General features: G+C 36.3%; 1 long non-coding RNA gene across 2 annotated transcripts; it reads right to left on the bottom strand.

Moving 5' to 3' along the window:
• Positions 1–7934: 7934 nt before the first annotated feature.
• On the bottom strand, positions 7935–10097 carry LOC121977856. Of its 2 annotated transcripts, XR_006111066.1 has the most exons (5): positions 9977–10076; positions 9781–9844; positions 9356–9430; positions 8812–9032; positions 7935–7977 (listed from the first exon to the last, which is right to left on the bottom strand). It is a non-coding gene; the product is annotated as an uncharacterized LOC121977856 (long non-coding RNA). The 2 variants fall into 2 exon arrangements; XR_006111067.1 differs by lacking the exons at positions 7935–7977; positions 8812–9032 and having other exon boundaries at positions 9356–9652; positions 9977–10097.
• Between the last annotated feature and the right edge of the window lie 1585 nt (positions 10098–11682).

Here is an 11682-nt window from a genome sequence, read left to right on the forward strand (position 1 = left end):
ATAAAAATCGAACGTATACCTTTGTACTTGTTTTCTTGTTATTTTCCTGCACTCGCACTTAGTTTTAAAATGTAAAAGATAAGTTTTTTAAAACCACATGATTCACCCTCCCCCCTCTCGCATGCATCTCAATCCAATAAATATGACGTCCCATTAATGAGGAGAGAGGTACCATTCCTTTTGTAGAAGTGATATATCAAAGGAGTTGGCTCCCGCGAGCAAAGGGAGTCGCACGCACATGCGCACACATACTCTCACAAATCACCACCAACATTTCCTTGTCTATTGTTCTTCTCCTCCTTCCCTACCAGAGATCTGACTTATGCATTCGAGTGGTTGAGCTAGGGCCCCATATTTTAGCCTCCATTCTAATCCCGTTTTGAGCTTTTCAGGCATCCGGACAACCCACCTTTCTCCCACATTCAGTGACTTTATCAACATCAAAGACACATCACCAGTGGCTCACCCTTCAGCGGTCTCAAGCAGGAACAGATTGACATTATCTGTGGGAACATTGAGTTGAGACCCTGAACTGAAACATTGAGATGAATGACACTAAAAAAAACCATTCAGAAGCACAACACCACCAATAAAAGAGGATCAATGGAAAGTGTTGCATATTCTTGTCAACATCAAGCAAGAAAATCTAAAGACAATTCTTCTCCAAATGCGGTCGGCTTTAGCATTCAAAGAGTTCACTAGGATATCAGTATGTGATTTCATGGGTGATGTGGTGAAAATTGACAACCCGCACGTGTCTCGTGTGATCAAGAGTCGTACTTGTTGGGAATACAATCAAAGTCTCACATTGAAAATACATGAAAAAGATTATGGGTTTATAAGATGAAGATATCTCCATTAGTATGATGTCTTTTGAGTAGAGTCCACAAATAAATCATGAGAGTTTAGACCCAAAGTGGATAATATTATACTATTGTGGAGATATCTGAAATCTTTTGGTCTTAATAATTAGTATCAGAGCGATGTCGCTCTTCACAAGAGTAACCGCCGGAAGAAGCCAGAGCCATGATCCAGATCGAACTATGTGGGTGGAACCTTGAACGAAGTAGGGGAGGCCCTAAGCAAGTTAGTGACCTAATACTTGAAGGGAGACTCTGAGCAGGTCAAGAGTGACCCGATACTCGAGGGGAGACTCAAACAATGGGGACTTAAGCCTAAAGTGGATAATATCATACTATTGTGGAGATATCTAAAATCTTTTTGTCCTAACAGTATTGAGTTGTCAATTAAGGTCAAGGTGGTCAAATATGACCCCAAAGGGAATCAGATTCAACCTAGAAGGAACCTGAACATGCTTAGTACACTCATCCCGAGGAGCTGAGCTCACCCGAGGACAAGTCAACTACTACAACTTGGCCTCATTCAGTGATATACTCTCAGACTTGGCCACATGTGAATCCGCTCTCCGACTCGACCTCACTCAACTACCATTCCTAGGCTTGACCTCACTCTGTGACATACTCTCTAACTTGGCCACATATGCCAACTTGCTCTTAGACTTGACCATACAAGTCAGCTTGGCTCATCCATACTTGACAACTCACCTAGGCAACTCTACTCAGTCATATTTGGCAACTCATCTAGGTAGCTCCCATACTAGGCAGCTCGACTCAACCATACTTGACAAATCATCTAGGCAACTTGACTTGGCCATACTTGGCAACTCATCTAGGTATCTTAGCTCATCAATACAAGGCATCTCATCTAAGAAGCTCAGCTCGACCAGATTAGGCAGCTTATTCTTCTAAGCAGCTTAGTCATTCCAAGCAGCTCATCCTTCCTTGCTTGGCAGTTTGAAATTATCAGCTCAAGTCATCTCAAAAGATAAGTCTGAATTTGAATTTTATAAATTCAATTCAAAATATATCCCTCTTTTTTATTATGTCAAAAGGGCATTTCCCTCGGACTTTCATGTCTCCACGAAATTATATTCCCCTAGCCTGGACTAGCGGCGCCCATCTATAATTGCCCTTTTCAGGTTCAATCTCTCCTGACTTGGATATAATCTTTGATCAAACTCATATATCCCCTGGTCTCGAACCAGCAACATCCATCAACAATTACCTTTTTCAAGATCCAATCTCTCTCGACTCGGACATAGTTGTGGATCAAGCCCATATATCCTCTAGTCTCATATCAGCGGTCTCCATCAACAATTATCCTTTTTAGGGTCCAATCTCTCTTGACTTGGACATAGTCATGGATCGAGCTCACATATCTCCTTGGTCTCAAACCAGTGGTGTTCATCACTTGAAGTGTTGAGCCAGAGATGTACTCATATACTTCACATTATCCATGTTAAATCTGTCTAACACCTTCTGAGTCTAACTTCGCTGAGATAGCCATAATCTCCAAAATATTCTATCTCTACGTGATTCCATCCCAAGAATCTTCTTGTCCATGCCAAGCCTTTTATGTCAAATTTCTTGCTCAAAAGATTCTTGAACCTGTTGACCTCTTTCATACTCTTCGCAGCAATCAACATATCATCTACATATAGTAACAAGATAAGTGAATCATCTTTAAAACCTTTCACATAAATACAACAGTCATACTCACATCTTCTGTACCTGTTTTGAACCATATAGGATTCAAAATTCTTATACCATTATCTTGGAGATTGTTTTAGCCCATAAAATGACTTCTTCAGTTTATATACTAAGTGCTCCTACTTAGGCTGACTAAATTCTTCTAGTTGTGACATGTAAATCTAGTTTTCCAAATTGATATGAAGAAAAGTTATTTTCACATCATTTTCTCCAATTACAAATTATGATGTACTACCAAAGGCCACATCGCCTTGATAGATGTATGTCTGACTACCAGAGAAAATATCTCATCATAGTCAATCCACTTTCTCTATAAGTAACTCTTTGCTACCAGTCAAGTCTTGAATTTTACTTCTTCACCTTCTAACATGGATTATTTTTTCTTGTATATTTATTTGCATCCAATAACCCTCTTCCCTTCTGGAAGTTTTACTAGATCCCATGTTTGGTTCTTATGTAAAGACTCTATCTCCTCCATTATAAAACTCATCCATTTGTCCTTCTCTGAGCTATATATTATTTCCTAAAAAGTAGTAGAATCTCCACTAATAGTGATAAGTGCATAAGAAACCAAGTTCTCAAAACCATACCAAGTAGGTGATTTGATTGTTTGTCTGGTCCTTTCTGTAACTATAGTCTAATGCTTAATGTCCTTTGAGCTAGCATCATCAAAACCATAGGTTTCTAGCTCCACCTACACAACATCCTTATTGTTGCTACAATTTTCTGATGACTAATTTTTTCCTCTTAAGTACGCTGTAACATGACTTTTTAATCAAAAATCACATCTTTATTGATCACCATTTTGTTTGCTTTAGAATTTCAAAGCTTGGAATCTTTCACCCCTTTCCGATAACCCAGAAAAACATATTGTCTAGACTTTGTATATAGCTTTGATTGGTCTTCACTAGAAATATATATTGGAGCAATCCCAAAAGTCTGTACGACCATGTGTTTTAGTGTTTGGGCAAAGGGTTTAAGTTAGGTTCACCTTTATATTTGATATGTGTATTTGAGTTGTACAAATTTACAGGATGCACATATGACTCAGGTTGATGGCTTCAAGTCTGGTGAAGAATGGAGCATCCGAGGGACCGTGGACAAGGCAGCAAGGACAAGAGCCGAAGGAAGCGACTTCGAGGCATACATGAAGGATGACATTAGGATGAGCCACGGACTTGGATGCATCCAAGGGACGAGAGCCGAAGGAAGTAGGCTTGAAGGCAAGAGGTTAAGGCTGCAACGAAGAAGAGTCAAGTGAGTCGTAAGGGTGAGGGTCTGAGTGCTAAGAAAATGTACTTGGGGTACTAGTCGACTGATGGAAATGACAGTCGACTGAGAGCGAACAAAATGTTTTTGTTTGCTCAGCCAGTGTGAACTAGTCGACTGGTACTTTCACGAGTCGACTGGTATCAAGTCGTTGGGTTGTAATGGTCGAAACTCCACAGAGGACAGTCGATTGACACTTTCACTAGTCGACTGGTAGGCGGGGGTTTCCAAACCGTGACCTATATAACCAAGGCTTTGGAGATTGGTTATGGTCGATGAAATTAGTGGTGGTTAACCCTAATTAGTAGTCAAAAAGTGCTCAAAAGTTCTTTGTGTTCCAAGAGGTCTTGGTTGGAGTTGTGGTGAGGTTTGTCCACCCACAAGGAGGCTTGAGATAGCCGGAGTTTGCCGGGGACTAATCCACCGACGGATTAAGAGATCGTCCACCTTACGGATAGCCATAGAGTAGGAGCCCTAATCCGAACTACATTACATCAACGTGTATTGGTTTGCTTATTCTTTCTTAGTCTTTAGCTTGTTTGTTTGTATTATTTTACTGCACAAACTAATAAGTGTAGGAAGCTATCGATTTGGAGGCACTGACTATTCAACCCCCTTTCTAGCCGTCCATATAAGATTTCCAACAATATACATATAGGTTGGACATCCAAAAATCCCAAGACTAGAGTAATCAATCAGATTTCCTATTCACACCTCCTCTAAAACTTTGTCATCTACTATTTTCCTCAGTGATCGATTTATCAAGAGATACACCATGTTTAGTGCCTTTGTCCAAAAGTTTTTTGTAAGCCCTACATTCAATCTGATACATTGATGTTTCTTGATTATCGTCCTATTCATCCTTTCCATTACACCATTTTATTATGGTGTCTTGTGAACTGTGAAGTATCTCTTGAAGCCATGTTGCTTACAAAATTTTTAGAACTTCAAATTTGTATACTCATTATCATTTTCTGATTTTATGCATTTAATTTTCCTTCTAGTCTGTTCTGAATTTTGGCGCATGAAGTACACCCAGACTTTCCATGAGTAATCGTCGATGAAACTTACAAAATACGCATGCCCTCCAAATGATGCTTTACTAGCCGATTCCCAAAGATATGTATTAACATAGTCCAGAATTTCCTTCGTCTAATATGTGGCTATCTTTAACTGCACTGCTTTATTTTCCAATAACACAATACTTGCAGAAGTTGATTTTGCATGTTTTGACGCCCTTCAATAAACCTCTTTTATGAAGCTTCAATATCCCACACTCACCCAAATGACCTAGCTGCATATGCCATAAGACTATTTTATCTAATTCAAATTTTATAATGGTAGCTCCACCTATAACTGTGATACCTAACATAATATAAATAGTCCCTATTAGTTTCTATTCTGACATCACCATCAGAATACCTTTACTAACTTTCATTACTCCTATTGCAGATTGTAACAACAACTGCTACCATCTAGTGTGTCCAATGAAATCAAGTTCTCCATCAGATCCGGTACATGTCTAATATCACATGATGTTTTGACCATACCATCAAACATCTTAATTATGATATTTCCTATTCCAATGATTCTACATGATGCATTGTTACCCATCATAATAGAATTAGAATTAACCAACCTATAGTTGTCAAACCAATTGTTGTTAGGCGTCATGTGGTAAGAACATGCAAAATCCAGGATCCAAGATTCTAGCAATTGCTCTAAACTAGATAAAATAGAATACATATCAACATCATTTCTCTTTGAATTTTCTTCTTTCACTATGTTTGCAAACTTCAATTTACTCTCTGCATTAGCTTTCTTTTTCTCTAAACAATCTCTTTTGACGTATCCCTTTACTCTGCAGTTGTAGCACTTGATTTCCTTCTTCTTTCTTGATTTAGATCAGACCTTATTATATTGTTGCTTAACCCATATTAACTCTTGCTCCTACCATGTTCCTAGTTACCTCTCACCACAAGCCCTTCACCTTCCGAATTCTCATCGTTAACTTTCTTCCGCTGATAAAACCCAAGAGAGCACTTATGACTTCCTCTAGGTTGAGAGTTTCCTTTCCCCACGTTAGAGTCATAACCAAATTCTTGTATATAGGAGATGATGGTAGAGAACTCAACAACATCAATGCATTGTCTTCATCTTCAATTTTCTCATCAACTCATATCAAATCACTTATAGTCTAATTAAATAAGTTGATATACTGGTTCAGATATGTTCCCTCTAACATCTTAAGCCCAAACAATTTCTGCTTAAGATAGAGTTTGTCTGTTAATGACTTGGACAATATAGGTTTTTCAGTTTCTTCCAAACTACCACCGGTGATTCCTCATCGATAACATGATACATCACGTCATCCGTTAGACAAGCTTGATCGTTGCCACTGCCTTTGCCTATTGTTCCTTCTAATCTATCTTCACCATACCATCTGGGTTCTTTTCAATCGCCTAGCACTTTCTTCATGCCTTGTTGCACCAACATAATATGACTTTCCTCTATCATAATATCTTTGACTTTCCTCTATCATAATATGAAATTTCTAGTTCTATTTAGCTTTACCATATCAAATTTCATAGAAAAGATACCAGACATGTTGAACCTGTGGTTTGATACCGGTGGATGTGATCGCGCAACAACATTTGTGAAGATATTGAAGATAACATGAGAAAATCAAGAGAAGAGAAAACATAAAATTTAGCGTGGTTCGATGATGTGCCTACCCTACGAAATGGCTAAGAAAACTCAAATTAGAATTCTCTCTCAATATCTTTTAGGGTTACAATGATCCTCTTTATACAACCCAATTCCTACATGATATTTTGGATCAAAAATACTAATAATAGAAATCTCGCAAAAAAACTCTGTGCCTCGAATTAAGCTCGACCAGGCCATGCATTTGGGCACGCTCGTAACATGGTCATGCCGTGTTCGGAGGCATGCTTGTATCATAGAGTTTTTCGACACACTTGTTAAACCCATAGTAGTCAGCCATGTCATGTTCCATTTGCTTAGGTCAATCTTGACTTGTCTAAATTTTATTTTTGCCAAACGTCCGGTCAATCTTGATCTGCCTAGACTTTTCCCTTGCAAAGTATCTAATCAACCTTAACCTTTTTCACTACAAAAAATAAGACATTTTGGGACAAAATTAGGGACGAATTTTAAAAAAAAATTCGTTGCAAAAATTTTAGGGACAAAATTTGGGACGAAAATTTTTTCGTCCCAAAATGGTTGATGCCAACTTTTGGAACGAATTAGGGATTGTTGCAAATTTGGGAACGAATTTGGGGACGAATTTGGCGACGAATAAAATTTTCGTCCCCAAATTCGTTGCAAAAAAGTATACAAATTTGCAACGAAAATTATTTTTGTTGCAAACTTAGGAACAAATTTGGGGACGAATTCACATAAATGTTCTGCCAAATATGTCTCTATTTTTGCAACAAATTTGGGGACGAATTCGGTGACAAATTATATTTTGTTGCCAAATTTGTCCCTAATATTGCAACGAATTTGGGGACAAATTCGGTGACAAAATTTTTTTTGTTGCCATTTTTGTTCCTAAGTTTGCAACGAATAATAAATTTGTTGCAAAACTGGCAACGAATTTGGCAACAAAAACTTGCCAAATTCTTTGATAATCATAAGATCAATTTTCGTCCCAGATTCTGGGACAAATTTTGGGACGAATTTTGTAGATTCGTCCCAGATTCTGGGACAAATTCTGGGACGAAAATAATTTTATCCCAAATTACGATAGAATTGGGACAAATCATTTTCGTTGCCAAATTCGTCCCTATATCAAATATTTTTTCCAGCTTCAATTTATTTCTGCAATACAATCCAAATACATAAAAACCAAATTCAAATAACAAATAATATGCATTCAACACATCCTAATTTAACATTCAACACATCCTAATTTAACATTCAACACATCAACTCATAATTCAAAAAATATAAAGATTTCAACAAAGTTTATAAAATCCATCTTGTTCAACAAAGTTTACAAGTTCAACAACCCAATGTTTTATAAGTCCATCATCCATCCAACAACACTAAGAATACATATAGTCATCTTCGTGTGCCACAAAATCTTTGATCCCCATCAAATCTCCTTTGCCTACATAACAACAAACAAATAAACTAGATTATGTGTAACAAGAAATATTGTAAATAGTATACGATATGGCCATGTAAAAAGAATAATTGGAAACAAAACATAAATGTGAAATTCCTTAAACATTCTAATAAAAGCCCTAATTCTAATAAAAGTCATATTTACCAACGATATGAATCATCCATGTCATAGCAACGGTAAATAAAATTATAAGCATTATTTTGAAGCTAAGTACATGTATCGTAACTATGATACAACCTAATATAATTGGCACATCATATAGAGAGAAAAAGAGAGAGATCTTGTGAAGTATGGTATTAGGGTTCAAATTTTCTCACTTAGTTAACTTTATTTTTCATTTTAATTTGCTGAATTTATAGTTTTGTCTTTGGTTGGTATTTAATGTAAACTAAAGGATGTTTAAAATAATTGTTCCTTTCATTGTGTTAACTAGTTGACAATTTCATATGAATAACTTTAGCACATTTTTAACAACTCTTTGCAAAATATTAAGGTAGGAGGATGCATCGTTATCTAGTAAAGAATTTTAGAATAGTGTGATGTAATTCTAGATGAAATATAGAACTTTTATGTATCTATATAGTTTTGAGACTGTACATAGATCAAATTCAGAACTTTTATGCATCATTATCATTGAAGACAAAACAAGAAAGAGCAGCTTATCAAAAGAAGGAACACAATTAAACAACTATTTAAAGCTAACTTTAACATAATTATTTAAAGTTAACTTTATATAATTAAACAACTATAACATAATTATTTAAAGCTAACTGTATATATAGATCAGTAAATGCATATTAATGAACTTAGGAATACCGAAAAGAGGTGAACAAATACAGCTGTCTTCAACTACAGTGAGATCACACCAAATTGAGACCTGCACAAACAACATTATCAAATCAGGACAAAAATAAAGTTAGAGTATTAGAGACTTCATTCATATTGCCTAGTTAGAGACTCCAAACGAACCTCTGGATTAGTAGCTCGAGAATCTCTATCAAAGTGCCTTCCTCTTTTTGTTCCTTTCTTCTTTTTATCTTTTTTACCCAAATCATTGGATTCATGTGCCAAAGTATGAGAACCATTTGATATTATAGATTGCTCCAAATTTATGCATTTCAGATATAGAGTTTGCAGACAAACATTTTCCTTCTTTGAATTACAATACAAGCATAACTCAAGTAAATAACAATATATGAAACATAATTGAAGCAGGAGTAAAATTGAGTTCACATTTTCAAAGAATCAACAAAGCTCCTACAACAATATGTTATTTATTGCTTCCATGTACCACATGAACCCAGCCAAACAATAAACCAATTAAACAACGAATAAAATACAACTGAACCCCACAACTTACCTTGAACCTTCTGCACCTTCTTCCTGACCTATCCTTACAACCTTCACAATGTATACGGACTATAAGAACACATGTCTGCAATTGAAAACATGTACTGATTAATACGCATGAAAGTCAATATTTTCTACAAATAATTCAATTCTCATTTCATTAAAAAAAATAGAAACTAAAAATTAAAAACATATTATTGAAGAAATCACAATGAAATCCTGAACAATGTACTTGGTGTTGATTTCTTAGCAAAGATTTGGATATACCATTTTGATTAGTCATCTCGTCAAAGAGTCTCTGAGTTATCTGAAACGATTCTTAATAAATAAATGGCAAATCTAAAATCATTTAACTGAGCTCTTACTAGTTTCTAGAACTAAAACCCTCATCAACGATCTCTAACCCTTGCAGAATCGAGGACAAATAAAACTAACCTTATTCATTGGCTTTGTAGGATCGAGGAGTTATCTTGGATAGCCATAAACCAGGGAAACAATACTGCAGAGGGAAATCAAGCATAAGAGAAGGCGCATATCAATGGTAAAGAGCAGAAAAGAGATCAATCCTAAGTCAAGTGCGAGAAATCAAACCAAATTTAGGAAAACAAGCATGTTTTTATAGGAAACTTACATCAAGATGCTGCTGCATGATCTTGGGCTTCTTCTTCAGCTGCAGAGGGAGACGGCGGTTAGCCACGGCAAGGCCCACGCCGGCGGCCAGACGCCGGCCAGCCAGCGCCTGGCAGTGTCCAGCCACACGCCTGGCAGTGGCCAGCGCCGGGCAGGCAGCGCCTAGCGGCGGCCAGCATGCGCCGGAGAGAGGGAGATCCGAGAGAGGGAGATTCGAGAGCAGTGGGCTTACCAATCGAAACCTTCCACGGCCGGAGATCAAGCGGTCGTCGCATATCACGCCGCCATCGTCGGTTGGAGATGTGGCCGAAACCCTGGAAATCGCAGGTTGGAAGGGGAACGGGGGAGAAAGAAATGGGGAAGAAAACAAGAATCGGAATGGGATATAGACATAGGGTTATTAGCATCAAAATTTTTTTGTTCCCAATTTCGACCCTAATCTGGGACGAATCCTGGATTCGTCCCAAAATCTGGGACGAATCCAGGATTCATCCCAGAATTTATTTTTTTTTTTAATAAAAAAGGGAAAAAATCAAAAGGAATAAATACAGACCTAGAGACATCGGAATTTAATGAAACAAGTTTCTATGCGTTCGTATCATTGTCCTGATCGTAAATCTATCAATAAAAATATTTTTTACCAAATATATATATATTTGGACTTTTTTAATCCCAATTTGACCTTATTTGGTGTTAAAAATTCAAATTACTGAAAATAATAATTAAAAATTATGGATGATGACGTATTTACGATTAGCTCAACGATACCAATGCATAGAAACTTGTTTCATCAAATTCCGATGTCTCTAGGTCCATATTTAAGCCTTACATGTTTCATTTTAATTATTTAAAAATAATTTTAGGTTTGGGACGAATTCTGGATTCGTCCCAAAAATTTAATCATTTTATTAAAAAATAAACAAACTTGGACGGCTTAAATACGGACCTAGAGACATCGGAATTTAATGAAACAAGTTTCTATGTGCTCGTCTCATTGTCATGATCATAAATCTATCAATAAAAATATTTTTTAACAAATATATATAAATTTGGAATTTTTTAATCCCAATTTGACCTTATTTGGTGTTAAAAATTCAAATTACTGAAAATAATAATTAAAAATTATGGATGATGACGTATTTACGATTAGCTCAACGATACCAATGCATAGAAACTTGTTTCATCAAATTCCGAGGTCTCTAGGTCCATATTTAAGCCTTACATGTTTCATTTTAATTATTTAAAAATAATTTTAGGTTTGGGACGAATTCTGGATTCGTCCCAAATTTTGGGACGAATCCAGGAATTCGTCCCAAAGTTTGGGACGAATCTCTGGATTCGTCCCAAAATTTGGGACGAATCCAGAGATTCGTCCCAAAAATTTAATCATTTTTTTAAAAAATAAACAAACTTGGACGGCTTAAATACGGACCTAGAGACATCGGAATTTGATGAAACAAGTTTCTATGTGCTCGTCTCATTGTCATGATCATAAATCTATCAATAAAAATATTTTTTAACAAATATATATATATTTGGAATTTTTTAATCCCAATTTGACCTTATTTGGTGTTAAAAATTCAAATTACTGAAAATAATAATTAAAAATTATGGATGATGACGTATTTACGATTAGCTCAATGATACCAATGCATAGAAACTTGTTTCATCAAATTCCGAGGTCTCTAGGTCCATATTTAAGCCTTA

This window comes from Zingiber officinale, chromosome 4B, assembly GCF_018446385.1.
Source record: "Zingiber officinale cultivar Zhangliang chromosome 4B, Zo_v1.1, whole genome shotgun sequence".
Classification (NCBI taxonomy): Eukaryota; Viridiplantae; Streptophyta; class Magnoliopsida; order Zingiberales; family Zingiberaceae; genus Zingiber; species Zingiber officinale.